This window comes from Chaetura pelagica, unplaced genomic scaffold (assembly GCF_000747805.2).
Source record: "Chaetura pelagica isolate M959 unplaced genomic scaffold, ChaPel_1.0 scaffold112, whole genome shotgun sequence".
NCBI classification, from domain to species: Eukaryota; Metazoa; Chordata; class Aves; order Apodiformes; family Apodidae; genus Chaetura; species Chaetura pelagica.
Genome location: NW_009952798.1, coordinates 622342 through 636824, shown reverse-complemented (window position 1 = coordinate 636824; position 14483 = coordinate 622342). Strand labels below are relative to the sequence as shown.

Below are 14483 nucleotides of genomic sequence, written 5' to 3'. Positions count from 1 at the left end.
AGCCGAGCCGGGCCGCTCCCCTCCCGGAGCCCGCTTGCCTGGGCCCTGCCGGTTGGGATTCGGGAGGGTTTGCAGGACCCTGTCCAAGAGGTGTGTGCGGAAGATGCTGAAGGATTAACAATTAAAATCGTTTAAGCTGCAAGACGAGAATGATACGTGCAAATAGATATAGCCTGGCCATGTCTTTCTGGGGATATAGCATCATGTTGTGGTTAAGGATTGGAAATGTGACTTCTGGAGATTTTGTAGTCCAAACCCCTGCCAAAGCAGATTCACCTAGAGCAGGTTGTGCACGGTTGCATCTAGACGGGTTTTGAGTATCTCTAGAGAAGGACATTCCACAGCCTTTCTGGTCAGCCTGTTCCAGTGCTCTGTCACCATCATAGTTTTTCCTTATGTTCAGACAGAACTTCCTGTGTTGGAGTTTGTGCCTATTGTCCCTCGTCCTGTTGCTGGGCACCACTGAAAAGAGTCTTGCCCCATCATCTTATTGGCTACCCTTTAGATATGTTTAAGCATTGATAAGATCTCTCAGTCTTCTCCAGGCTGAATAGGTCTCTCAGCCTTCACTCGTAAGAGAGATGCTCTAGTCCCCATATCGTTCTCATAACCCTCTACTGGACTCTCTCCAGTAGTTTCTAGCCTTTCTTGAACTGGGAAGTCCAGAACTGGACACAGCACTCAAGATGTGGCCTTACCATGGCAGATAAAAGTGGATAACTTCCCTCAGGCTGCTGGCCACACTCTTCTTAATGCACCCGAGGATACTCTTGGCCTTCTTGGTCACAGGGGCACATGGTTATCTTGTTTGTCCACCAGGACTCCCAGGTCCTTCTCTGAAGAACAGCTTTCCCACAGGTCAGTCTCTAACCTGTTCTGGTGCACAGAGTTATTACTCCCTAGGTGCAGGATCCAAAGGTGCACTTGCCTTTGTTAAACTTCATGAAGTTCCTCTCTGCCCAACTCTCCAACCTGTCCAGGTCTTAATGAATGGCAACACAGCCTTTTGGTTTATCAGCCAGTCCTCTCAGTTTTGCATCATCAGTACACTTGCTGAAGGTACACTCTGTCCCTTCATCCAGGTCACTGATGAATGTGCTACAAATACTGAATATAATAGTATGTGGGGTTTTTTAAAACTGTATTAGTAGCCAGGAAGATTTATTTTTTTTTTCTGTAAGTGGAGTCAGTAGAAATGGGATTTCCATTTTGAGTATGAGGAGTGGATGTTACTGGTGTTACATCATGCTGCCAGTGGGTCCCTTCAGTAGGGGAATATGCTTCTCAGCTTTTTTTCAATGCCACAGATGTGTGTCTATTTTTACACATTTTCAGAAACTAGACTAGCAGCCTTTTTGAGGTAATAGTGAAATATTGTTCTTATAAAATCTACTGCTTGAGGCCATAGTGGTAATATGCTGCGGGGTTTTTTAATTACTGTTGGAGAAAGCACTGTGGTAAAGTTTCATTTGGTATTAATATATCTGTTCCTTGAGTGCAATATATAGGCAGAGTCCTAGATACTGGGAAAATCCATGCACATTGATAGATGCCTTTGATGTGATTAAGACATTCCCAGTAAACGATTCACCAGATGGCACATCAAAGGAAGTTACTCAAATTGCATTTTAGAGTTTCAGCTAATCTCTAAAGTGTGTGGGCTGCCATCCAGGCTGCAACATTTTACATGAGTTAGTTGTCCTGGATTATCTTGTCTAAATGTGGTGATTTTCCCTTCTTTTGTCATCAAGTGGTACCAAAAATCAGAAGAGAGGTCAGGGAGAAATAGTTTTGAACTGTTCTTGTCTCCAGATTTGGGTGTCCTGACTGTTTTTGTGAAGGACACCAACATTGGCAGGATCAGATGTATGGGTGTGACACTCTTTTGGTCCCCACTTTCTTTGCTGTTGTCCTTTGTTGTCCATTATCTCTCTCTGTTGTGCCCGTTGCCTTTCCACCTTCTCCACATCAGGGAAAGGTACTCAGTGTTGATGCTCAAAGTTGCAGATGAATGCTATACCAGTGAGTTGAACTTAGCCTGGAGGGATGCTGCCTGCTGCTCCACCTGCATTTACAAGAGCTGACACCCACCCGCCCCCTCCAGCTGACTAGCAACCATCTAGCCCCAGCAAATCTTTCAAGATTTCTCAGGATTTATTTGCACTCTAAATATTTGCTTTGTGGGATTGAGATCCTACTTCTCATCTCTTTAGTTATCTACTGGTGCTCCTATCTGGATGTGCAGTCCCATCCTTCTCTCAGCATTCAGAGAACAGTCTCCCTTTGATATATCAATACATATGCTTTTTACAGTGGAGGACGTACAACAACCATTACATGTCTGAGCCTCATCCCCTGTGATTTAAATTGGAAGTGGGTAGAATCTTACACTATAGCTTAACACAAAGCCCAAATTTACACAGCCATAATGTCTGACTCATCCCTGAAATTTTGCCAAGCGCTGGGGAGGCATTATCCAGAGTATTTGTATGCACGTCTCTTTCAAGATCTCTTTAAAAACTTTGCAGTAAGATTTCCAGAAGGATGAAAGTTATTTAAATAAAACCAGCATGTACCAACCTACCTGGTGCTGAAAGAAAGGTGGAATACTCAGTATATTCAGCTTTTTTTTCAGGTAGTGATTGGTATCTGTTGTCCCTTAGTTTCTGATTTTTGGTGGAAACTGATTACCTATCCTCTTCCTAATTTGAGAGTTTCTACAAGTTTAAAAACACATTTCAAAAGTGAAATAAATTTTGTTTTGCTGATAATTCTGCTTTCCAGAAGGGGGCTAGAAATTATAAGATCAGTTTGCTTTTCAAGAGTTACCAAAGTTGTTTATCTTTTGATTTTTTTTTTTTCTCATCCTAGACAAGGAAAATAGGTGAATCAGTTTTGGTTTTGCTTGCAGCTGCCTTCCTTCCCCTTCAGGCTCACAGTCCTGACAAGTTTGTGGGAGCCTTTTTCTTGTGGCATAGAATTGGATTCCCCAGGATCAGTTTAGCTGCATTCAGCAGCCTCTGATTTGCATTGCTTGTGTACTGGTTTGCTTTGGAAAGGAGTGTCAGAAATTTCTGTGAGAAATTTTTGTGTCTCCCCTTCATGCCAGTACTCCTCAGCCAGGTCTTCACTGTTTGATCTACCCAGTTTAGAAGAGATGTGAATCTGCACAGAATTTCTGTTGGGGACAGAATTTCTGTTGGAGAAGTTTTACTGAACTATACATGGGTATACAAAGATAGATGCACACAACTGCATGCAGATGGGATTGTGCTTTTGGCTCTGGCAAGCAGCACAGTTCCACCATCCTGCTGCAAAACCTGTGCCTGAAATAGGTATGTCTATTCAGCTCAGTTAATTTGTATGCTGGGAAATGACATGACAGATGCAGGTCATGATTTGAGCTGATGAAGCTTATCTGTATTTAATATTTACCATTTCCTCTCTCTCTGTATATTGAGAAGAAGTAACAAGTGAGTAAAAAAAATCTAAGGAAAGACCTTAGAATCTTGTAAGGATTGCTTTAGTGACTTCTGTAGTAGTGGAGCCTTACACTGCAACTCATGCATGCAGATATATTCAGGGTACATCAAACACACAACCAAGTTTATTTTACTGTCACGGGCACTCATACCCACTTAGTAGGAAAGAGCCTTTCCATGGTGCATTTCCAGGATACTGATGGCTAAACACTCCATTTGCAGAGAGAGTGAACAGGAAGAGAGCGTCAATGTCCGCATTGGGTTTGTGTAGCTGTTCGGTGCTGATTAGTTTTTGCCTTCTGCTCTTTAGGGGGGCTCAGATCTGGTCACTGAAAGTCTAGAAGATCTACCATCTTTTGAAATAATAAAAAAAAGTAGAGGCTGTGTTTTCAAATGAGTTTTGTTGTCACGGCAACAGGAGAGGCAGCGTGCTGTGAGAGTGCTGCAGCTTATCCTGCCCCATTTCAGGCTGCTTGCAGCCTTTCTGCTGACTCTCCAATGTCATTAGTGTTCCCCTAGGTAACCTCTGGCTGGAGCTGACTTCAGTTGTTTAGCTTTTCTCTTCTCTATCCACACCATTGCATGCTTTTCAGGATAAAAAAAAGAGAACAAAGCATTCTCTTTTGTGTTGTTTTGTACCATTTAGCTCACTCCTGGCGAGAGCTGTCAGGTGTGACTGGGCTGCAGGCATATTTTCCAAATACAGAAGAAGAAAGAGATGGGGAGGAGTGTTGGCAGTGGGTTTGGCCTGCACTTCATCCATTTTGATTTTTCCTAAAAAAAAGTTACTTCAGTTAGTTAGAAGGATAAAGAAAATGCAACTAACACCTCTCAAGAGAGGAAAAGTTGGCAGGACTTGCATTCCAACTGGGTTACTCTGTACATTTTGAAGGGGAAGAGGAACATGCTGAGTTTCCAGTGCCTTTACTCAGTGGATCAAAGTCTCAGCTCTAAGTTGTAATGTGCACAAGAATGAGCTGGAGCCTTTTAATAAAGCCAACTTGCTCCTGCTCTCCACAATGGCAGCCTTTTGAAATCTTGCACAGCAATTTGGCAGCAGTGCTGGGACCCCTTCAGGTTTGGTACTTGGGGACAAGTAACAGCAGTTGAACAGGGTAAGGACATCACTGGTGGCAGTGAGGGACTAACCTAGCATGGCTCTCCAACTGGGACAGGATGTTTTACATGGCTGCAACAAACTGGCCTGGCATACACCAGCTCTGTCTAGCACTTGAGTTCCCCTTCAGGTATTAATTGTGGGATTAGGTATTGGACGTACACATTGAAAGAAGACGGAACAGAGCACAGAGGTGTACAGCAATTGCTGTTCCTGGAGCTCTTCCCAAATGAGATACACTCTGCTGCAGAAAGGGGGTCATTCATTTTTGGAATAAGCTGCCCCACTCAAAAAAATAGAGTGAAAGGCAGCAAAAATGTCAGAATAACTTCTAAAGAAAGAATTCTCCCTGCAGCAAAGCCTTTTTTTCTCATTGGGACTTATTAAAATATAGACATTTTTCTCCAAAGGAAAGAAGAGCACAAAGCACACCAGCAAAAGAGAATTTCAATGTATTTCATTCTGATAGCGTTTTTTGCTGCAACTGACATTGGATGGTAAGGAATATCACTTTTAAAAGGTCATGTCACATGCCTTCCATGTTCGAGGATATACGTATGAAATAAATTGCACTGATTTCCCAAGTTAAAAAAGTGCCCCGAAAGACCATGAAAGGACTGAGAATTGCCATTTGTAACTAATTAGCTCGGTTTCATGCCTAATCCTATGTGTTGGGATTTTAAACATTTTTCATTTGCAAAAGCAGAGACATAAAAAGAACAGTTCTCAGCTGTGGTGGGTATCACAAAGGAATACAGAAGGCAATTCTGATCTGCATCTTTGATACCATCTGAAAATACATTTATTTTATTAGATGTTTAGGGAAAATTGCTTCTATTCCTTCCCACCGTCTCCTCTTACCTCCTGTCTTCTCCTTTCAGATATTCATATGAGCAGTTCTTTTTCTAGTTAGCACTACGTGTAAAGGTCTGGGGCATCAACTGTTGCTTTCCTGGGGGAATGACTGGTAGGCTGGAGGTTTCTGCAATTGGGCAGGGGCAGGACACCAAATGCAGGGAGTTAGTGGGCTTCAAAGTAACTGCAGAGTGAGACACTTAAACCAACAGCTATCCTATATGATGAAGAAAAGGACCCCATGATCTGCAATAAAGGGATGGACTTAGAAGGAAAGTACAGAGCACTTACTAGTTCCTATATGCTGGTTCTTTCTGGTGTTTTAGCGTTGCTGGCAATGTTCAGTATTCATGTCACAGTTAAACAACAGCTCAGACTGAACAAGAAAAACCAAGTGGCTGCAGTCATTTTGAAGTCCTTTGCCTCTTCTGCAACAGGCTGCATATATCATTGAGAGAAATTTGCTCGACACGGGGTGAAATTCACCTGAGCACACAGGGCCAACATGAAGGCAAAGCATCATTTTTCCCTTGTTGCAGCCCCTGCTCTTGTCTAAATGGCACATATTGTGGGAGTGTTAGGTGCTAGATTACTGCAGAATTGGCCTTTAGTTACATTGGGTATTTTGTGCCAAATGTTAAAACCATGTCTTGTGTAGTGCACAATGAGGCAGGAGTTCATTGTCCTTCAAAAGACAATTTTATTTTTGTTACAATGAATGCTACCCATTGCAACTGCTAAATCTGCAGTGCCCAGAGCAAGGTGATGGATCATCTTTAATATTAACCACTTTGAATGCACTGGTGGTGAGCTAATGATTTTACACCCAAAACAGGTTCAAAAGAAGGCTCTGAAAACAATGGCAGATTCTCATTCACAAGGACTAAAAAGGGCGATGAGCTGGCAAACAAATAGACAACTCCGTGTTCTAGCCAATCTTAATTGTATGCATCCTTGGGAAGATTAAGTAAATAAAAGGCATAGTCTTTAGGAAATATTGTGCTCCTGCCACTGCTGTATTGGTAGTGAAATCATAAGAAGACTGTTGATTTGAAAGATAAGTAACAGCTGGTTCCCAAAACCAGGTGTTTTCACATACACTCCTGGTTTTCATGCAGTAGGTCTTGAAGGCTGTGGGACTAGACACTGTCAGCTTCAGAGGAGACTGGAAACTGGAATGTGTCTTCACCAAAGGAAAAAAGAAGTACTATTGTAGTGTGCTGCATTCTATCTTTTCCTTAAATTTCTTGCACCCCAGATGGCTCTTTATGTAATTTGTAGCCTCAGATCCTCCCACAGTGAGCAGAAACAGAGCCCAAATAGGCTTACTTCCATCTCCAGACTGACTAATTCCTATGTTAAATTCAGGTGAGCCTTTCCAGCATGTGAGATTTCCCAACTTTCCCAAGTTTCTTTCCAAGGCTAACACAAAAGCTGCCATGCTACCCATTTAGGGCACACTGTCAGCTTTCTGTTCTCTGCTGGAACATTTTATCCTAAGCTCAGGCTATGTGAATAGATCAGTAAATGTAGTTCAGAAATGCGCAGAGGCAAAGCCATTAGCAACAAGAAAACGATTTGTCCTGTAAAAACATCTTTGAGCCCTCAGATACATATCCTGGAGAAGCCTGTTTACTATGGATGACTTCCTAGCTGACTGTCGAGGTGACTTCTGGTCAAGTTCAGTTGCCTGTATGGTAAACCAATGTGGTCTCAATTATGTTTGAAAGTTATTACCTCCTAAAATGGTCAAAGATGTAGTTGTTCTCTGCCAACTTAGCAATGCCACAGGTTAAGATAATTTAGAAGGAATGCCTAAAAATGTGTGTGACTGCGGTGGTGATGAGAAAAACCTGTTCAGATGAGCGGTGTGTGTACTGCCTGCATGAAAGCTGCCAATGAAGTTCTGGGTGCTGCAGTGCCTGTTGGTGCCAATTGCCTGTTTAAATCAATTCAGCAAGAGCATGTACTTGTCTGTGTAGCAGGCAGATGTAACAACATGTGTGTGTTTAAGAACAAGCCCCTCATTAAAAGTATGGCAAGAGAAGAAGGTTTGGGGAGAGACAGAGAGACACAAAGGGCAGCTGAGGAGCAATAGTCCACATGTGCCTTTTAAAGCTTCTTCCTGGGCTGGTGTATTAAAGGTGAAAGCTGATACAGGTCTGGAAGGGACTGTATAAAAGAGTAGGGCTGTTCTTAAAAAATTAAGACCGTAGTATGAGTGTCCCCATTGTAAAATACATGAAGTAAAAATGGTCTTTATGTTAGTGGTTTGCTTTTGCTTACATTTTCCCCCGTAAAATGTAATGCATATATGTGTAAGAAGGATGACTCAGTGTAGCAGAGATTGTTGATGGATGCGGTCAGGGAAGACATTACTAAGTCAGGCCAGAATAAGAGAAAACAGAGATTTTATCTTATTGGTTAAAACTGCCTATTTCAGGCATTAGTGCACAAACACTGTTTGCATACATGTATTTGGGAATTATCTTTAAAAGGTGACTGTCTGTGTCCCAGATCAGACTTGGACAACATTCCCTTTGGGTCTGCAATAGCTGCTTAAAGAACCTGTTACAAAAAATTTTGCTTGCTATTTGTTGGGTTTTCTTTAAACAACCTGATTGCATTTTGATCACGCTGTACAAACACACGGTTAGAATCAAGTGCTAGAAATAGCTTTGTAGGACTGAAATTGGTTTTTAAAATAAGCAAGTGAATGTGTGCATGTGTGTAAGTCAAACATGCATCCAGGCAGAACTAGGTGTTTTATTCTTCCAGATGAAATTGTCTGTAAAAAACATGAGATACTATTTATTGTTACCATTATGTGTAATTTAAAATGCCAACAGTGACAAGAAGCGTCGTCTCAGCTCATTTAACAGGCTGTGAAATGTTTAGAAGGATGATAGAAATCTCTGACAAATGAACCTCAGGTAAAATGCAGATACTCATGTTTGCTATTCAACCCATTTTTTCATAATGGTGAATAAAAATGAGTCTACTTATTAGGCAAAAAGTACTATATTTAGCAAGAAATCATAGAACTGCATCTGTTGAAAAAAACCTTTATTATCATCAAGTCCAACTGTTGAATGTTTCCATCTAGCATTGAGGAGAACATAGCTATAGCCCAATGTCATCTTCTTCCTGTGGTTTGACTTCAAGGGGAACTGGAGTAACAGGAAAAACAACAGTTTTGGTGGAGATCAGGGACTAGGGATGCTTGGAATGGACAACTAACTGGCATTTCTAAAAACAGAAACATTTGTATCCCTGTGGATGTTTTTCTTCCATCTAAACACTTGAGTGGATGAACTGCTCAGTGGTTTTTCAGTATCTGTTTCTGTGAGAAACAGGACATAATTGCATAATTACAAGCCAGGTTTTCCTCAAGGACCAGGCTTAAAACCTCTGATAGAAATTTCCAACCACAAATAGTTATGTGGCTTTTAAAAAGTACATAAATAGTAATGAGAAATAATTTGGGTTTTACTGTGTTATTTTCATGAAATAACATTTACCTTAATCTTTCTTGTTTTAGCTCTCTCTCTTGGCCTAATCTTTATGAAAAATGCCCATTTATGCAGCTGGTTCCCAGCTAAGGACTTAGAAAAATGCAGGAAAACCATCACTTTGTGGCAAGGCAGGAAGAAATACAGAGCTATAGACAGTTATAGCTCTAAGTGTAACTGGAAAAACTACTGAGACAAACCAAGTGCTTACTGATGAGAAACATTTCTGAGGGCAAAGTGGGAGTTTCCAGTAAACTACAGATTCCTCCCCATGCCCCTTTGAATAATCTCCCTGTGGCAGGATCAAAACAACCCCAAAGTGTGTGAAATGCAAAGAAATAGTGTTTGGTTCAGTAGTCTTACCAGTCTTGAGTTTTGTGCCTCAGTTATTTGGGATGACAGCTGTCATCTCAAAATGTCTGTTGGTAAGGGACAGTCACTGTTTACTTCTGTAGTGATACTGCAATGCAGGGGGAACTGGAACACCTGTGGCTGCCCAGAGGGTGCCTTATGTTGCTTAGCCTCAAGACCACACATCTGTGACATTTTTCTCCCCTTAAAGAGAAAAAAATTTCCACTTCGGAAAAATAAGACCAGACTACAAACTCACTTCAGGCAGAGACCATTTGCCAAGTATGGTCTTCTGCAGAGATAGTCTAAATTGTGGGGGGAAAAAAAAAAAAAAGATACCATCTGCAAATACCCAGCCTGTATTCACCTTTGAAGAAGAAATCCGATGCCCACCCTGAGAGGTAACTGAAGAGTCTCCCCTTTTTCATGGGAAATTGCTACCAGAAGTGGGCTCACATCTGCTCTCCCAGCAGATGGCAGTTCTCTGGCCATCAAAAGGAAAGTAATTTTCCATCATTATTTTCTCTTATAGGAGTTTATCTTTACATTTGTGATATTGTCAGTGCACTTATTCCCTCTTTCAAATTCAAAATGGCAACCATTTGAATGATACAGTGACTTTTCACTTGCCTGTGCAAGATTAAATTAGGAGAAATCATAAAAGACCAGTTACATTCTCCTGTGACACAAAATGGTGACTTCACTAGTAAACATTTGCATGCACCTGTCTTAGACTGGGTATTTTATACATCAAATGCTACCTTCAGTACATGCATAAGAAATGAAACAGGACCCAACAGAGAAATCCTGACATAAAGGTATCCACTGGAGTGGCAGTGTAAATCCTCTAAGAAATCCTTTTCATACTGAACAACCTTTCAATATTGAAAGGACCTCTGGGTAACAGAGGAGTATAATTTTTTTATAGATACCATTACTCTCTCTCTTTGTAAATGTTCCCCTATTAACGGTGGATCCAAGTAGCCAACTTGAACCAACTTTGGTGGCAAAAGGAATACAGGCAGTTTTGTTCCTTCAACTGCTGTGGAGATAGGAAGTCACATATAAAAGAGAGATCATACTCATTTCTAAACTTAGGGAAAGGCTGCAAAACTCATGCTTTGTTAGACACTCTGTGTTTGTGTTAAGTGCCTTCCTAACTGGAGGAAATCTAGTGAAGCCACCAATCACCTGTGAGGATCTTTGTCCAACAGGATACTTCTGATGGGGTTCAATCCAATCCTTGGTGGGGACCACAGTGGCTTCAAATTGTGAATTGTCCTCAAAACCAGTGTCCCTGGTCTCCCAAGCAGGAACAAGTGACTCCCAAGTGTCTGGTTTACCTCAATTAACCACTCTTAGCATCTTGTGCATGAGCAACTTTAAGACATAGAGGATCATCGAGCTGCAGAATCAAGTAATGCAGTGCTTGATTTTTAAGGTTTTCAGGTTTGAGCTCAGAAATTGTTTTCCAAAGTCACATGGGGATGGATTTTTTGAAACTTAATATTTCTGTTATGAAACTTATTTTGAGTGTGTTGACTCCGTTTAGATAGGTGATTTAGAGAGGCTACACCAATTTAATCTGGAGGCATTTCAAGATGGGATTGACATCAGGACTACTGGGCAGAGCCAGTTTCTGGACTCTTCTCTGGAAAAAGGAAAAATAATTAATTGTGCTTTTTCAGCCTTTACTCTTAATTTTAGAAATCCTGCAGGAATATGAAACTAACAACAGAATAGTTCATTGAAGCACCTGTATCAGTGTTTTGTTAATGGTGCCATAAACATTCTAGGAAAGCATCACATGGAGATGTAGCCCCAGTGCCATTTGGAGCACTACAGCAGCTGAAGGAGGACTGCAGAATATTAAAAACACTGAGCAGAAGATGAGCTAGGTTTTAGGGTAAAACTAATCTGAGAACACCTGAAATTGTACTCTAAGCTATTCTGGCCTCTGTGTCTCATTATCAGAGGAGGGTAAGGCTGATGCATCCTAGCTAATTTAGGCACCTGCATGTTTGAGGATGACATCTGAATTGTCTGACTCCACAACTACCTTAGAGAAGATACGTACTTCAGACTGTCCAGTTAGGTAAAATAGAACCTACAAGCTTTTCTTTCGCTATGACTTTCACCTTGGTAGGGTTAGGCTCACTATCGTTGACTAGAAGATTAAGCTGCACCTTATCTAGTCGAAACTGGAGCAGATGTGCATGACACAATTACCTATAATTAATTTGTTATGTAGGACTCCATGTTGACCTTCAGCCCAGCAAAGTGAATATTAAGACATCAACTGACCTGAGCAGGCTGAAGTGGAGAAAGGAGTTACCCAAGCTAACAATGTGGCCTTGTAACTTGGGCCTGGCTTCAGTAATCATTCAGAGAAACACCCTATATTCCAAAGTCTCTGCCCATTTAACCAATCTATTGTGGTCATGTGTCATGGTAATGAAGGTCAGTGGCACGCAATCAGAGGCAACAGTTTGCTTTTCAGTTTAATAATAAATAAGTAGACATCAGTTATTAAAAACCCTCCAAATTATTTTCCATGCATCCAGTACAAATCTCCATATATTTCCATTTAGGAGAAATCTGAATTGGAATTTAATAGATTCCTACTGGCACACTCTGATGATATTCAAGGAGTAGGTGTAGCAAGCTGTGGGAACTAAAAGATTAAGAAAAATACTGCAGTACTGTCAAGAGTAGGTGTAGACATCTTGTACATGCTAAACCAAAATGATGGGCCTAACATTTAAAATAATATGCTGATGTAACATTCAGGCAGAACGCTGATTTAGACAGACAATGATCTTACCAGTTTCCCTGATACTAGAAGGAAGCCAAATGCTTTGCAATGCAAATAGAGTGGCAAATAAAAGGATGGTGTGAAGGTGTGATTAATCTGAAAACAAAAATTCACTTAAGCAACCCCAGAAGGCAGGATACAGACCCTTATTTAATTCACCCTACCCCCATCTGGCTTTTCTGTACTAGTGCAGCAGTGACTGCAGGATTTTCCTTGTTTTGGAGGTTGTGCCTGGGGTTTCTTTGCCGTCAATGAAGAGGTGCAGAGCCTTCTTCATTCCAAGTTAGCATGTGTTGTTCTGCGGCAGCAGGGCAGCATAGCTGGAGTTAGGCTTGGAGCATGGAGAGAACATCTCGCCTCATACAACACTTGCAGAAATGCCATTTAAAGCTTCGGTTGCATGTTCCCTTAAGAGAAAGGACTATAGGTTTAGTGAAATGTTTAGGGTTTTTAATTAAGCAACTAACAGATCAATGGAATTATGAAGCTTGATTTTATAAAAAGAAGAAAACCTAATGTCTCTGGGAAGTGAATGTGAAAGAGAACCAAAGCAGGTGCAAAAGTGTGAAAGGCCAGAGTTTGCAGTGATAGGTTTCTAATGTAGTGGAAAACGGGGGCATTTGAACCAGAGAAGATATGCACTGAGCTTGAGAAGATACGTTAATTAGGGCTGAGTCCTACACATTTAACTCCCACCAATTTCTTAAGGGTTCCAATTCCAGTCAATGTCAGTAGGAACATGTGAGGGCTGCAGGCATGGGCTGTTTATGCTATTAGTAGTCACATTTTGGTACTTGCTAAGACTGAGATTTGCTGAACAGACTGTGCTGCAAAACCATGCTAATTAGCATCTAAAATTCTTGGAAAGCAGCCACAGGTTCTTGAGAGCTGTCTACACCATCAGCAAAAATGACTTTAGAGATGCTGATTGTCTGAAATAGGTTCGGCCATAACTTGTCCTCTTGCAGTGATTTTTAATGCATCCATCTAACAACAAAACCCCTTTGGTGCACACCCAGGACAGCTGTTGGTAGTCTCACAGGGAGTGTTTTTGGAAAACTTGAACCAGCGGGGGTTGCTCTGACATCTAATTTGGAGTGCTGAACTGCTCGGGATCATGCTGGGTGGAAAGCATTTCAGTGTGTCTATTTTACATCCTGGATTAGTTTTCTGTGGTAGCACCTTATCTTGTGAGTTGGTGAATGAATATTGGTAAGGCAAAATTGCATTTTTTCTTTCCTTATTTATCTATAGTAAAGCTTGTTTATCTTTATGGTAAAGGCTGTCCTTTCCAGCTGCTCCCATAGTTTACAGAAAACTCATCAAAAGGTTTCAGCCATTGATATTTGTTGAGACTGGAGCTCCTTCTCACTTATTTTGGTCAAGCATTGATTTGACAATAATGCAGTTCAGTTAACTTGAAACTTTCACTTGTTTGGTTTAATTTTAAAGACTGGTCTTTCCAAGACATGTTCTTGTTTTTAGTTTTTCTCTGTAGCCCCAGAAAAGACTTGGAGATTTTTGAGGCTCAAATCCCATCCCTGATTGATTCAGGAGAGGCCAGACCACACCTTAAGAGATTATGTCTTGCTGTGAAACAAAAGGGCACTCTGTTTTGGCATCTCTTCTTCCCCCTCTTTTGATGGGTCTCAACTGATGTGTCTGAAATCCTGAACTCAGCAGCAGAGAGAGGAATGTGAGGCTTCCTCTGGGATGCATGAAGCACAAGGATCACATGGAGACTTTCCTTTTGATCTCCCTCAAAGCCACCCTTAGGTATCTTGGCTGTCCATATGCAGCTTGTAAGGATTGTACCTTGATTAAACAAAAGCCTTTTGGCTCCCTGATGGGATCCCTCTGCTGTAAGTAGTCCAGAAGGAGGTTTTTTGAGAAAGTTGCAGTAGCTAAAGAGCAGCGGAGAGTATCTAAAAATGGGAAAAGCCATAGTGTCTATAATATATAACCTGGCTTCCCAGTCGTGGCATGTGTCCTGCTAATGGTATGCAGTAGACTTCAGGATGATACGAAGTTACTTGATGAGTATCTGAATGCCTCCCTACCCTCACAAAGGTGGCCCAAGATGGAGACAGGCACTGAGGATGGCTGCTGCTGCTGTCTCTGCCTTGGGGTGAAACTTGAACACTTTGGAGGGAAGCAGAGCTCCCTGTTCTCTGCCTTCCACTGAGGAATACATGAAGTTCATGATTTTCCTTGAAGATTTCCTTGTGCCCTGGTGGCAAATGTCAGGGGGCAAACAGAACTGCTGAGCATCTATGTGAAATCCTGATGAAGCAACAAAGCTTGCCCATTTTTCCTTCTACCTGTATTTTATTTTATTTTAAATAAGTGTA

General features: G+C 41.4%; 1 protein-coding gene across 1 annotated transcript in view; it reads right to left on the bottom strand.

The window, feature by feature from the left end:
- ZNF365 (zinc finger protein 365) overlaps positions 1 to 14483 on the bottom strand; it is a 38434-nt gene that overhangs the window by 16870 nt on the left and 7081 nt on the right. The window lies entirely within an intron of this gene.